General features: G+C 44.5%; 1 protein-coding gene and 2 long non-coding RNA genes across 3 annotated transcripts in view; 2 read left to right on the top strand and 1 right to left on the bottom strand.

Annotated features, from left to right (window-relative positions):
• LOC306661381 overlaps window positions 1–5,196 on the bottom strand; it is a 448,014-nt gene extending 442,818 nt beyond the window's left edge. Inside the window, exons 1-2 of the long non-coding RNA XR_013763863.1 lie at window positions 5,103–5,196; window positions 3,657–3,739 (exon numbers count right to left, since the gene is read on the bottom strand). This is a non-coding gene — a long non-coding RNA (uncharacterized lncRNA). The remainder of the gene's footprint in view (window positions 1–3,656; window positions 3,740–5,102) is intronic.
• Window positions 1–14,889, top strand: part of LOC306661376 (voltage-dependent L-type calcium channel subunit alpha-1C-like) — a 448,729-nt gene that overhangs the window by 389,981 nt on the left and 43,859 nt on the right. The gene's annotated exons all lie outside the window — the stretch shown is intronic.
• Window positions 5,917–13,486, top strand: LOC306661382. Its single transcript, XR_013763867.1, has 4 exons — window positions 5,917–6,030; window positions 6,396–6,553; window positions 7,860–8,090; window positions 10,742–13,486. It is a non-coding gene; the product is annotated as an uncharacterized lncRNA (long non-coding RNA).

The raw sequence follows: 14,889 nt of genomic DNA, 5'->3' as shown, positions 1-14,889 counted from the left end.
GTAAATCTGAGATGACTTCTCATCAGCATGGGTGCCCTGCAGAGTGACACTGTGGCCCTCAAGCATGAGAGGACACAGTTGTACCCCAATCAGCCTGAAAATGATGCTGATTCTCAACTGGCACCACCTGCTTTGGGTCCTTCTGGTTTCTTTCCCTGGCACTTAGGTTGTGAGTTATTCAGGTGAAGAAGCCTCCATTCTTGACCTCTGAAGGCAAAACTAGAACCTCGACAGCATCCTCAGTCTTGAGAGCTTCCAACTTTTTATTTCAGTGATATTTAGGATTAAGCAATAATATGTAACATTTTATTTCAGTGATAGTGTACTTAATAGGAGATGTGACTCAATTGGTTCTGTAAGCCCAAGAGCAATGAGCCTCACCACATGGCAAGAGATACACAGTGGAGCTGGATGATCACTGAGAAGATTGAGGTCAGATATTGGAAAAAAATGTGTCAGCCTAGGCGAATACAGTGAGCTTGTTATGAGAGGTGCTGCTGGCAAGTCACCATAGGGAAGCAGGGTGACCACTAACTAAACAGTCATCCTCCAATAGCCGGTTACCTGCATTGCACTCCCAGGTTAGGGGACCCAAGGTCTCTGTGATGTATTTTCAAAGGTGCCTAAAGGTAGCATCTCTGCAAGCAGGAGCTATGGAAGCTTCAGGGGCTTGTTAGAGGTGGCAGGAGCCTCAGGGGTGCCCTTCCCTTGGAAATGGGATCAAAGAGTATGGGAGAGAGAAGTGACAGTTTGATACCTGGGAGGTGGTGGGATGAGAAGGCGGCGGTGGGGGGGAGGGGGGCGGGCAGAGCCAAAAAGGAGCAGCTCTGAAACATCATGGCCACTGGGAAAGAGGAAACTCCATGGGATGAACGATTGAAAAGTTTGCAGCAGTGGAGCCCACAGCTAAACCATCTGCACTGGAATTTTCTACCCCTCTGTTTTCTAAATGAATCCTCTCCCTCTACAGTCATTGCCTTCAATGGAAGTTGATGTTGCCTACAGTGGACATTTAGCAATGTCAGAGGCATTCTGAATTATCCTCACTGGGAAGGGGCATCTGATGCGTGGGGACTGGAATGTTGCTGACCATCCTACCATGCACAAAATGTCCATAGCACCAAGGCAGAGAAACCCTGTTAGAGGGAATACTTTACTCACAAGACTCTGAATCTAGCATGAGTCTAGGTCCTTGGAATTGACAATCAGACCAAGGTGAATGCCCCCTATGTCCAGCCCTAACATGTGAATCCCACTGCTGCCTAGTTAAAGGGACACCCCCAATCCTCCCAGAGTGTTCCACAAATGTCCCATTGGCAGCTTCCAGTTCGAATTCCAGCAAGAACTCCTCAACCTTGGACCCTCTTTTTTTCTTTCTCTTCTGAAGCAGCAGTCACTTATTTTTCAAAGGCAGTAAGACTCCAGCTGTCACTGCCAGCATGTCCGCAGCAGTAGCCCCTTCATACAGCAGCACCAACTTGCCAGATGACAGGACAGCCACTGCTTCTGTAGAGGGGGTGCAGGGCCCCTTGCTAAGATTCTGCTTCCTCACAGGGATCTCCTTGTCACTTGGCAGTGCAGAGGGCTGACTGGCAAGCAGTTATCACGGTTGGAGACTCTAGGGGTCTGACCTGACCAGAGTTGTCACTGCACAATATATTGCTATCTTCTGCAATGACTCCAGGGTATTCCTTCTCCTCAGACTCAAGACTAAAGATGGTGCCGTAGGAAAGGAGAAAAGTCATTACAAAGAATGGTCAATATTGTAAAAATAGATGTCAAGTTGGAAAATAAATTATTTCCTGAAGTTTCCAGGAATAAATACGTTGTATATATCTGCACAGTTTACGGACTGAATGCATTTATTTGTAGGCCATGCTGAGGAAGAATGTTTGACAGTCCTCTGGAGGGTTTCCTGAAAACTATGAACTACAAGATCACATACATTCAGTGTGATTCATATAACTGTTTCATTGATTAATGCAGGACAGCAGAAGAAACAAGGCAAGTTCCTGTACTCAGAACCTATCACTTTGTACAGTATGAAAATAATGTCATATTCAAAAGGCTACTTAAGACTTCAGATGAGAAGAATGAGTTCTTTTGGTGCAGGTGAGAGAACATGGGGGATAAACGAAAGCTTCACAGAGGAACCAGCACTTACACTGCACTCTGGAAGGTGGGAAGATTTTTTTGATTATTTATTTGTGGTACTGGGGACTGAACCAGGAGCATTCCCCCTGAACCATGTCCCTGGCCTGCTTTTTGTTTTGAGATAGGGTCTCACTAAATTGCCCATGCAATCCTCCTTCCTCAGTCTCAAAAGTCATTGAGATTATAGGATTTGTACCACTACAGCCCAGGAACTATCATATGAAAAGGGTGGGAAGATTTTGATGGCAAAGGTCATGTGGAAGACACAATACCAGCAAAAGCATAGAGCTGTGGAAAAGTGGGGAGTGTAAGTAGACCTGTTTAATTACTGCAGAAGTGTATATGAAGTGTAGAAAGCTCAGCTCAGACAGGACCACAGAGGAAACTGAGTGACAGAAGCTAAATCTATGAGACTTTATTCCATAGTCAATGGTTAGTCACTCAAATCTTTGCAGTACAAAAGTAAAACATAGTACTTACCTGGCATGTACAGGCACTGAATTCCATCCCTAGCACCCAATAACCCAAAACAATTTTTAAAACGAAGAAAATGTGTATGGTTTTCTGATAGGCAAACAGGTAGGAACCCATAGACCCAGAAGGCATGAGGATCATTTGGAGGATCACTTGAGCCCAAGAGTTCAGGTAACAGAGACAACCTATCTCAAAAATTAAATAAAAATGAAATAAACTTCAAAAATTTATTTTTTAAAAAATAGAACAATCAAAAAATAAAATTTTAACCAAACTTTTTTTTTAAGTACTGGGGAAGGAACTCAGTACTTTGAACATGATAGGCAAGTGCTCTGGTCCTAAGCTACATCCCCAACCCTGCCCCACTTTTTAAATTTTATCATGGGGTCTAAATTGCCCTGAGTTGCATAGAACTCTGAATCCTACCTGAGCCTCCTGACTAAATGGGTTTACAGGTGTGCTATTTTGTCATTCTAATGCCAGAAGTACAATGTCACAGAGTTACACACCACTCTTAGCTCTGAAATGCTAATTATATTTAAGATGTGTATTCCTAATTCAATCAATATTTCTAATCGCACATCAATCATTCCCTTCTTCTGCCTTCTCATTGCGCTTTGAACATAACCTCCATCACTGATTGCACACAGTTATTCTCTTCATATAGGTCTGAAGCTTAAAAGGGCCTATATTTTATTCAATGTGTGTATACTCAGCATCAAGCACGGTGCATAACACAGCAAATACCATCAATTAAGGCTCACTGTATACTACAACTTATCTCTGAGGAGCTTAAACAAAAGTATATGCATCACCCATTAATCTTTAGAAAACTTTTATAAAATGAGCAGATACTATTACTGATTTAATTAGTAAGTTAGACCATATAGATAATCTGAAGAATATGTGGGAAAGTGATTTCTCTAAGACTATGTCATTAGGGAAAAATAAACACTAGTTTGTCCCTTTCTACTTAAACAGGAAAATGAAGAGAAACAATATGAGTTGGGCTGGATGGAGTAGTACACCTATAGTCCCAGCTACTCAGGAGGCTGAGGCAGGATGATCACTTGAGACCATGAGGTCAAGACCAGCCTGGGCAACATAGAGACTCCATGCCAAAAACAGAAAAAGAACATGAGTTTGTGCTACCAATCACTACTCCATAAACCAGAACTCCACCTTTGATAATCCACACAGATGTTTAAAGGGCATACAGAACTAACTCACCCTCATATGACAGGGGAAGATCAGTGGTTATGACTGAGATGCTTTCAGACTTAAAATATAGAGTTGGAACTATAACACCAAGTTCAAGTTTGATGGATAGTGTCCATGGTTGAAGTAAACAGGGCAAATTAGGATAAAATAACTTTTCTTTCATTTGTTTCCATTTTTGGTATTGGGGATTGAACCCAGGGACACTATGCCACAGAGCTAAAACCCCAGCTCTTTTAATTTTTTTAAATTTTGAGACGGGTTTTCACTAAGTTGTTTATCTTGCAAAGTGGTTGAGGCTGGCCTGGAACTTTTGATCCTTCTGCCTTAGCATCTCAAATCACTGGGATTACAGGTGTGTGCCACTGTGCCCAGCAAGAAAGTCAAGATGCTTACGCCAATTACCTCAAATGAAATGATGCAAAGCACTTCAGTATGTATAACAGGCATTTCTTCCCTTCAGTTTTAAATACTTCATACAATAGCAGAAAATTGGCTGGCACCTCCACGGTTGGAAAATGTCATCTCTTTATGAAAAACAACATGCACGGCAGTTTCTACTTTGTCTGCCAGTTAATTTACAATAACCACTTATTTTCTGCTTTTTATTTAGGAAGGACATGGAACTGAAAAACTTAGTTACCCAATTTTATTCAACTGCCTCACAAATAAGCACAAATGCCAGTCTCTAAGTGCTGCAAACTTTAAGATAGGAGGCATTATTTACTATCATTAGCAGATTCAGCTATTCACAGTCTGAAAATGTGGGCTTTTCCTTTTGAGAGCGATAAATTTGAAAAGTTTGGATGATCACGTTTGACACACTACATAATGTAGCGTGAAACGTCATTGGTTAGACAAGTTTTCCTAATTTACTCATTCTGTTGAATGAGTATTCATTTGTGAACGTTTGTATTTAGCTCAGCTGTGTTTACGGCAGATCTCATTTTCAAACCCACACCCATCTTCCCGAAGTGTAAGAACTCAATTTTAAAGGTTAACAAATTATAGAGCAAATGTTTTAACTGTACTTTTTTTCTACTTTATACTTACCAGTTACAATATTAACAAAGGGCTAACGTCTACGGGAAAGGTGATCCTTTGCTTTTCCCCTCCCCGTTCATTTCTGACCTCCCAGACCAGGTATTACAGACGTCTGCGATGGGAGGCCTGATTTTAAGTGGGTATAAATACAAGTGGAAGATGCAACAAGGCTTAGTTCGGGCAATGGACGGGGCGGGGTCCTGACGCCTCACCTACAGCTCCGACCCTCCCGGGTCCTCTCTGCCCTGCGCACTGGCCCCGGGGGCGAAGAGGAGTCGGGCGGGAAAGGCAAAAGCCTCAGCGCCAGGGACTGGAGGGAGGTGTGACCTCCCGCCCGACTTCCGAGTGGCAGCCATTACGGCCGTCCCACACTCCCGCGAACGCGGCAGCCTTTGGGGCCGCTGCTGCCGGCCTGCAGCCACCACGTGCCGGGCGCCCGTGTCGTCATCACGCCGCGCCTGCCAGACCCGCCCCCAGACCCTGCCGCGCGACTCCGCCTTCCGGCTTGGGAGCGGGTTCCAGGTCCCGCTTCCTCACTGTGCTTCCTAAGGGGCGCCAGTTCAGAGCCAGAGCGGGATGACTCGGAGCTACGGTGGTAACTCGGCGCCCAAGCCTAGTGGAAGGCGCGGAGCGAGGCACGGGCCTGCGGTCAGAGAGGGGAGCGCCAGGGTCGCTCTGGCGAGGGGACTGTAGGTGAGAGTGAGCAGAGTCGCTTGGACTTCTGCTCGCCCTAGGAACTTATGCTCGCCTTGGACTGCTGGAGGTTGGAGGAGCCGAGTCGCCTCTTCCCAAACCTTAGTTTTTCACCTTCTCCTTCGCTGCGAGTTATTGAAATCAGTGGACGGCCACCACCATGGGAAGTATTTGGTGTTGTCACTGGAGTGGCGGATGCAGTGGGCAGCCTTTCTTGAAATTTAGGTTGAATTTTCCTTTGCCCTTAGCTTTGCGAAGAAATGTGGGCGCAAGGCAGCACTTTGGAACACTGTGGCTGCCCACACAAGTATCGCAAAAGCCCTCACCACTGTAGGTCGTTTTCCTGTGGAGATTATAAGAGGACAGGAGAAAAAGCATGTTAATGTCCGCATGCAATCCGTTTACTGTGCAAGGTGAATCTACCAGGCAACCGGTACCTTGTTTCAGGTAACCCAACTTTCTCCTTCTGAATTGCAGTCGAGTTTCTTTTGGACACGGCCCTGAAAAGAGGGTAACAGCAGCCATTCAATTAAGGATATAGATAGATTGTCTCTAATAGGAGAAAAAGTGGTCTGAATTATCTTCATTCCACACCTTCTAGTGTTTGTTAACATAGTTTTAAATGCCTTCGAAATGAGAGGAGTTGAGAGTTATCGTTTTGCAAACACCAACCTTCCATCACCGTAATTAAAGTTTACACTCCCTCACAATTCCATTCACGTTTTCCCTGCCTGTCTTCAGTGTTCACCTTCACTCATTCAGGAAATTCCATGGTTTCATTTCGTTCAGGTTCTCTAATTTTTTCCTCCCAGGAAACAGTTGGATCATTGCTCCTGGGACTGCTGTACTGTCTCCACCTTTGTACTTCCAATATGATGACCAATTCTTAGATGATGTGCTGCCAGACAAGGTGACTATATACCTACCATGGGACAAGCACCCTGAAATATTTCATTTCTTGGATATCCAGGTACTTACCAGGAAAAGCCACTCTTTGACTATTTTTCAGGACCTCTCTCATCTCAGCCTTAAAGTCAAATGAAATTTTCCTTACTAGATTCTGGACCTTCTTGGGACCTATCCTTCTTTCTTCTTTCCAGTCTCTGACCTTTGGAATGGAAGTATCTATAGTGCACAGTGATTGTTTCTGAAAGCACGTAATTTGTCTGCCTCACAGGTGGAGAGGAATCATGGAAGTGTCTTACTCTACTATGTTCATTCATTGCATGAATCTTACACATGCAGTGTCATGTTGAAAAATACAGAAACATGTAGAATACGATTTCATGAATACATACTTCAAAAATCCAATAAAACTGAATAATGTGTACAGGGAGGCACATATACATGCTAAAACTCTAAAGAAAATGAAGGACATTATTACCATAAAATCCAGGGTGAATCCAGCATTTTTGTGTGGACTGTAAGTGTAGCTCCAGTTACTAGAGAGCTAAGGCAGGAGAAACTCTTGAGCCCAGGAATTGGAGACTAGCCTGGACAACATAGCAAGACCCCCATCTCAAAAAAGGAACTAAATCCAGGGCAGTGCTTCACTAATAGGATTGGAAAGGGATGCATGCTAGTTTTCTGGGGCCCCATCAACTTTTCATTCTTGACTTAGGTGATGAACACATGAACAGTAATTTCACAATTTGTGAAGTTGTAGTTACATGTTTTGTGAATATTTCTTGCCCTCCTTTTCCCTCCACCCCCTTCTATTCCTGCCTTCCTTCCCCTTCCATCTTGTGCTGGGTATGGAACCCAGGGCCTTGCCCATGCTAGGGAAACACTCTACCATTGAGCTGTACTCCCAACCCCCATGTACCTACGTTTTTTTCCTTTTGTTTTTCTTTTTTTTTTTTTTTCTTTCTCTTCACTTCTCTCTCTCCTCTCTCTCCCCTCTCCTCTCCCCTCTCTCCTCTCTCCTCTCTCCTCTCTCTCCTCTCTCTCCTCTCTCTCCTCTCTCTCTTTCTCTCTCTCTCGCTCTCTCTCTCATGGGGATTGAACCCCAGGGCACTCACTCTACCACTAAGTTGCATCTTCACCCATTTTATTTTTCTTTTGAGAAAGGATCTTGCTAAATTAATTGCCCAGGGAAAACCATAACAGGGGAAGGAGGAGGGAGAGAGAGGGAGAGAGAAAGGAAGGAAAGAAAAATAAAGGAAGGAAGGAAGAAAAGGAAAGCAGGAGGGAATGTGCCAGAAGAAAATCAGACTTTGCATAACTCAAATCTTGGAGTTGATATCCAATGACTTTTGCTGATTTCTGTTCCTCAGAAGCCACATGTGAATTCAATCCACATAGATGAGCAGGGGCTATAGGACTTAGGCACCAAGAGTCTGCAGGCACTAGGACATTTATGGGCTGCCCGTCTCATGAGAGGAGGCACTTGGGCCAATTTTAAATGTCCTAGGGAGTCATTAGAAGATTTATACTGGAGGAGGACAATCTCAGAATCTCAGTCACTTCAAGCTTCCTGTGATGCGGAGGGAAAAACAGCCAAGAGGGTAAGTGACTTTCCCTAGATCTCACTGTGACCCAGGGTTGAATTATGTGTCAATCTTTGTCTTTCCCATTCTAATGACTGTTCCATCCCTAAGTTTGTGTGTTAGAGACTTGTGACTCCAGCGTCAGGGTACAATGACTCGCCTAAGGTCACACACCTAGAAAGAACAAGGGGCTGGGTCTGAACCCAGCTGTGTTTCCCCAAAGGTACATTCAGACCGGGAGAGCAGGGCAAACCAGCATCCTAGGAGTCCTTTGGGGGCAGTCTTGTGTGAGGAAGAGAATCAGGTAAGGGGACCCAAGGAAGTAACCTTACTTCTTTGACAATTGACTTGGAACCTTGGCAGTCAGACACCCCCATTGCAGAGCCAGCCCCAACTAGCTCACTTGTCAAGAGGACAGAGGGTGATATTCTCTTTTTGTCTTCCGAATCACCAAGGCTCAGGCCTCGGAAAACCATTGGGGGGGACCTCACCCATATTGAGATACTGGGTCAGTTCTTGCCTGTGACACCTCTAGAGATTTTCCTGGAGGAGCCCAGAGGGGACACAGAAGAGCCCAGGGCAGGTCAGCACAGGCCAGCCTACCACTCTATTCCCTGCAACATCCCCAGAGACATTCTAGGTGTGTGTGTGCAAGTGCATGATTATGGAAAAAACATTTTTGGTGCTATTTTCACTTCACTAGCGTTTTGCAGTTTGCCACTGTTTACATGGTAGAGCTATCCCTTCTTGGTCTTACCCTAGGAAAAAGACAAACCAACTCCAACCCTGGTTGAGCCTATCAGGGTGAGGATCCTGGAGGCAGGTGTAGTGGAGAAGCTTGCAAACTTCCTGGTACCTGAGCTCTGAATCAAGGACCCCTTCTTCATCCCCAACTTTCTGAATACCTTCTGAAGATTCACCATCACCCAGCAGGTGCTAGACCTGCTGTACAAAAGATGCACACCACCTCCAAGCCCAGGAGAATTTGCCCCCTCTTGACTGGGTCTTGGGAAAGCCCTGCAGTGCTTGGAGCCCCAGTCAACTCTGGAAACAGGTTTCAGAAGAATACCATTCAAGGGTGTTTTCAGTATCCTACAAGTTGAATGAGCCCTACAAGTTCTTTTCCCAGGCCTAGCTAGCCCTATGGAATGTGCTCCCTGGGCTGTGTGGGCTTCTCTGTGTGACTGTCCCCTTACCTGTTCTCTGAGGCCCAAAGCAGAGAGCTTCCCCAGTTGGAAAGAAGGTTGAGAACTCCATTGAGGGACCTAACCTAGATGCAGCCAGAACAGGGATCTTTGGGGTGGACTAAGAGGCCCTGGGCCCAGTGAGATATCTGGGAAGGACCTGGTTGACTTCACAAACATATATGAAGCACCTACTATGTGCAAACACATTTCCAGGCACCTAGTATATCATTCCAGGATGAGTACAACTATACTGCCCAGCACTCCTGGGTTTCCATTCCTGTTGGGAAGTCAGCCAGTCTCAGTAGGCATCCTGGCAGGTAAGGGGCAAAGTACATTCAAGGTGACACTTCTGGTCTCCTCTAGGTATGGAAACTTCCAACTGGATTGTGAGGAGAATGATGAATAAGTAAAGCAGTGGATGGCCTTGGAGTCAGTAGGGAGGGCTCCTGTCTCCAGAGTGGAGAATACTTGGGAGGCTGGGTTGAAGGACATCTGGGCAAACCCAGGGGTCCCACACTTGTTCAAATTCATACTAAGGGGCTGAGGTCTGAGGCTTCACCTGCAGGAAGAGGAGAGAAACAGCTATAGGTGGAGTAAGCAGAGTGGAGGCTGGGGCTCAGAGCCATGCCCTGTGAGGATCCATCTCCACCATAGCCCATCCCAGCCATGCTTCCTCACATCATCCTGTTGAGGCTGGATAGGAGATACAGGCCTCACACCTCTACCCTCCATGATGTCCTCCTATAGGGATAGGGTTTGGGGCTTCTTTGGGAGGCAGGGGTCTTCTGTAAATGGGAAAGGCTAAAGGAAAGTGAATTATGTTCAGGACCTTTTCTTATGCAGCTCTAGTGCCACATCCAGATATAGAGCTGCCTCTGACAGCAGACTTCCCAATTCAATTTCAATTCTTAGATTTGAAGCAGCCCAGAGACAGAGCACTTTAGCTTGAGAAAAAGGAATAGTCATTGATACCAGCAACACTGGAGGAAGGGTTAGCTATGGCACCATCCCCAGAGGGACAGCATGAGCCACCAGAGGCCATGAGGTCACCTGTGAATCAGGCAGCTCAGTCCCAAGCAGCCAGGCCAGAGGACATGCCACATCTGGCAGCACATATTCTAACAGCTGTGGATAAAGAAGCAGCTGGGGCCACCTCTGTGGATACAGCAGTTTCTCCTTTTGGTAGCTGATCTTCCAGCTATGGGGGATCTAGAGCTTGCAGGTCTAGAAGCACCCAAGCCAGAGCCATTTCCACCTAGGGCAGCACTCCTGGATGTAGAACCCTTTCAGGTGCCTCCCTTGGTGTTGGTTTCTGATCTTGGCTTAGTGCTAACCTCTTCACCACTGCTGTCCTCCTCTCCTGTAAAATTGTATTTTTAATTGTTTTCTTATGCTCCTTTTTCCATGCTTGGAATATCCTTTTAAGTATTCTTAATAAAATTTAATTATTTTCTCATTTCAATTTACATCCTGAACCCTCAGCATGCTGTGTCACCACCAGCACTGTCTAACTGCAGCCTGGAGTCCCAAGAAGAGCACATGGATTCTGTGGGGAGGACATGCACAGGCGTCCTGGAGGAGATGACACAGAAGTTCCTTTGTATGGACAAGACACATATCAGGGTAGCCTAGAGGCAGGTGTCAGCACTCAGGATAATTGATGTCACAGGCCTGAGAAAGTGAGCTGCAGGTCCTGTGCAGTCCCAGAGATAGGGGGTCTGGATGGCAGGTTGATGGACTCCCCATACCAACTGGGGGAAGAGACAGGCTTCCTGAAGAAACTTCCTGAAGAGTGCAACTTGGACCTGCCCATCATAGGGAACAGAGTGGACAGAGGCCAGAGCCCATAGCAGAAATGGGCTGGTAGCATGGTTACATGAGCAGGAATGACTCATGAAAATGACATAGGGTCGTTTTCCCTGCAGCAGCCTCTGTTCCCTGCCCCCATGTGACTTACAGCATTGAGTCTTCTGAAGACTCTATAATAAAGATGGAATGAGCACCCCATTACACTGATGGAGAAACTAAGGGTTTATGAAAAACCCTCCTCTGCCCTATATGGTGGCAGAACCAGGATCTGAACTCAAGCCTGTGAGACTGTGGAGCCTGCATGACAAGTGGGATGCACTGAATGTCATGGGACTGACTTCTTGACTGTACTTCCTGAACCTTTGCTTCTGATGCCCAGAGAAAAGCCTTTTCCTGCCCACAGAGAGGCTGCTGTTGGTACTGGAAGAGTCCAGGACCTAGGACCAGCCTTTTCCCACCCAGCTCTCAGTTCAGGCAGTGGGGATGGCTCTGTCCCCTGAGTTCACTGAGTGCAGAAGAAAAAATACACTAGTGCTCTTTTGTTAATGAAAAAAATACAGTTTTTTCTTTAACAAAATACAGTTCATTAAAGTACACCCTTGGAGCATGGTGTTTACAGCAAGCAGCATCCTGTTTAAGAAAGGTTTGGTAGAGAACTACATGTATCCCATGGGTGTAAAAACTTCCACTCAAAACGGGACTTCTTAATACCAAGGAAGTAAGTTTGTGCAAAAGCCTGGCTAAATGGCCCAAAGGTTCTGGTCTAAGGTGCTGTTCTCAGACTGTGGCAAACTCTCGCCTCAATACATAGGTGTTTAGCTTTTTCAATGTGATTTCCTTTGTATTTGAGTCAAGAAGAATCATAAGCAATTAAAAGGTATGATGGTGACATAAGGGCCCATGTCAACCATTGTGACCAGAATCAAGTGGTTAAATGCACTTTTCCTCTTTCCAAGAAGTCAAGGCTTTGATAAAACTTGGAAGTTCATGAAATTCCAGAAGCCACTGCATATGTCCTATTAGTAGCCTTCCCCACTGAGCTCACACATGCCTGGAATTGGCCTCAGGAAAGAACAGACATCGGGGCATAAGACATGAATACACAGACTTTTAAAATTCAGCAAATGAAGTGGTTTCCCTTTGGAGGACATGATGAAAATAAATACAATTACTGTCAACCAAACTCACTTAGGTAGAACTAAAATAAGGAAAAATTGCAGATTATCAATGGCTCAACACTGGTCTGTTCTCACCTGAAAGCCATTGCCTGGAATAGTTTGAAAGTGTGGTGATAGGCATTGGGTCCATTTCATTTAGAACAGTAACTATACTATGGTTGCAAATGTGATGTTTTTTGCTGAGTAGAGTGGTGCACACCTGGAAACCCAGCTACTTAGGAGGCTGAGACAGGAGGATCTCAAGTTCAAGGCTGAACTTAGTTTGAGGCCAGCCTTGGAAACTCAGCAGGTCCGGTCTCAACATAAAATATAAAAAGAGCTAGGGATGTAGCTCAGTGGTAAAGTAACCCCGAATTCAATCACCAGTACCAAAAATAATAAAGTGCTGCAATTGCAGTTCAGTGGTGGACCATTCCTGGTTTCAATCCCTCCTACCTCAAAAAGAAAATGAAAAAATAAATAAATAAATAAAAATAAACCTAATGTGATGCTTTGGGGGAATCATGTACACAGAACAATAAGATACTAACATACATATAATTTCTTCTTACCAAAACAGATTTCTGTTCCTTAAGAGTTTAAATTCATCAGAAAAGAAAAACTTCTCTGCATTGATCAGCATTCAGCACGTGCCACTCCAGAGATGGGTATCATTTTGATGTGACCAAAATGTTGCAAACACTAAAACTAAATGGATGTTGACCACAGTATAAAGGTTGCCACCTAAAATAAATCTTCCAGTGATGTATTATTTTCAATGTTTTGGAGTGAACTTTTTAAAAATAAAGACACATATCATAGGGCAAACAAGTTGAATCACACATGCACCTACATCTACACTCACTCAAAGATGCATTGATTATTACAATCAGATTCTCACTAGGGGAGAGAGTGTCATGCAAAAAGACTATTTGAATACAATAGTGAAATCTAAATGAAAAAGACATCTCAAACAGCAAGTATTCCCGAACTATTTTTTATCATACATGTAATCATTCATGGCATCTTTACCTTCCACTGTTAAATGAATATACTCAGCTGCCATATTGATACAGCCCATAACAGGCTGATACACTCTTGAGTAAAAAGCAGATTATCACTCCCTCTCTCCAAGCTAACCTGAAAATAGTCCACTGTATCAAAAACAAAGTTCCCAATGTTGAACACATCCCAGCCATGGGAACTGGGCATACCCTGCAGGTTGGTGGATTTTACTCAAATAACGTAATCCAAGTGTGGATATAACTGAGGGGTGACTTCAATTCAGAGGATGTTTCCCCATTGTTTTCAAAATGTTTGTTGTGAGTGATAGAAACGCCTCTGCTAAATATGGAAAACTTCCTCTAAAAGACACTTGTCACATCAAGTTCTCATGGAATATTCCAGGCACTGAGCAGATCTGCTCCTCCCTGCCCTCAGCTCTTAGGATCCAACATCACCTGCTAAGGTGCTTCAGGATGCCTCAGAGGACCTCAGCTCCCACCCCTGGGTTCATTTCCAGCAGCATCATTAGCTGTGCTGACTGGGACCTAGAATATAGAGTGTCCTTTCAATGTGATGATCAGTTTTGCAGAACCTGGAGTCAAACCAAATAGTGTGTACTTACAAAGATGATAAGACTGATGACCTGAAATGATCCACCTGAAGTCAAATTCATCAGGTTACCACGTGAATAAGAAGATGAGTAGATGCTTATCTTTGAGTCTCCCTTTCTTGCTACCTTCAATATGTTCTCCCCATCATGTGTGTGTTGCTTCTGGAGGAAAGCACAATTCATAGACCTGAATTTTCTTCTTCTCCCTGATGAAGAGTAGATTGGCTGAAAGGTAGACAACAGGAGGGAAAATGAGGAGCCAGAATAGTTCACAATGATAAACTGAGCAAACCGCAGCCGTAGCAAGCAGAGCTAAAGGAACTTCATCCAGAAAAACCTGATGCTTAAGTAAAATGCTTATTTAACTTAATTACCATTTAATTCCAGCATTTGGGGGAGATGAAAGCATTGGAGTTGATAATAAACAGCTTAATCAAGGAATGAGGTATCAGTGTGCACTTTTAATCTGAATAAAAAAGAAATGGAAGGCTACAAAGCAGAAAAAATACAGCGCTAAGCAAGAGTAAATTTTCCTTTGGATCTTCTCCATGGTTAATGTGCATAACACAATTTTCTTGCTAAAAATCATCAGAAACAAATGCACTTACTCCAGACCCTTTACAGAGAAGACATACTTCAACTTCCTTTTCCTGGGGAAGAAGGCAGCAAACCAATAACCTTAAAATGTCAAAACTTTTGTTTAAAATGCAAATTCAGTTTCTTCTAGTGGTACCAAGAATACCCACCTAGGTGACCAGTATCACTATAAAAGTTCTCCTCAGGAGATGTGGGAACAGGGTAAGACTCATCTGAGCAGCTGCTACTCTGAACCTATGACAAGACCTTGCAAATATCCCTGAGACCAATCCCACTGGGGCTGCAGTGAAGCCGCTGTCTGGTTGGGGTCCTGTGGCATAAAATCCCCATGGGAAGGACTCCAATGGAGTGAACCAAGAAACATGCAAGCCAGGTGGGGGCCAAATAGTCTCATGTGGAAAAGGGAAGATGGGATGCAGTGATATTTTAGGAACGTGACAATTTCCAACTCT

This window comes from Sciurus vulgaris, assembly GCF_902686455.1.
Source record: "Sciurus vulgaris genome assembly, chromosome: 5".
Lineage (NCBI taxonomy): Eukaryota > Metazoa > Chordata > Mammalia > Rodentia > Sciuridae > Sciurus > Sciurus vulgaris.
The sequence above is the reverse complement of the archived record's forward strand: the minus strand, read 5'-3'. Positions and strand labels throughout refer to the sequence as shown.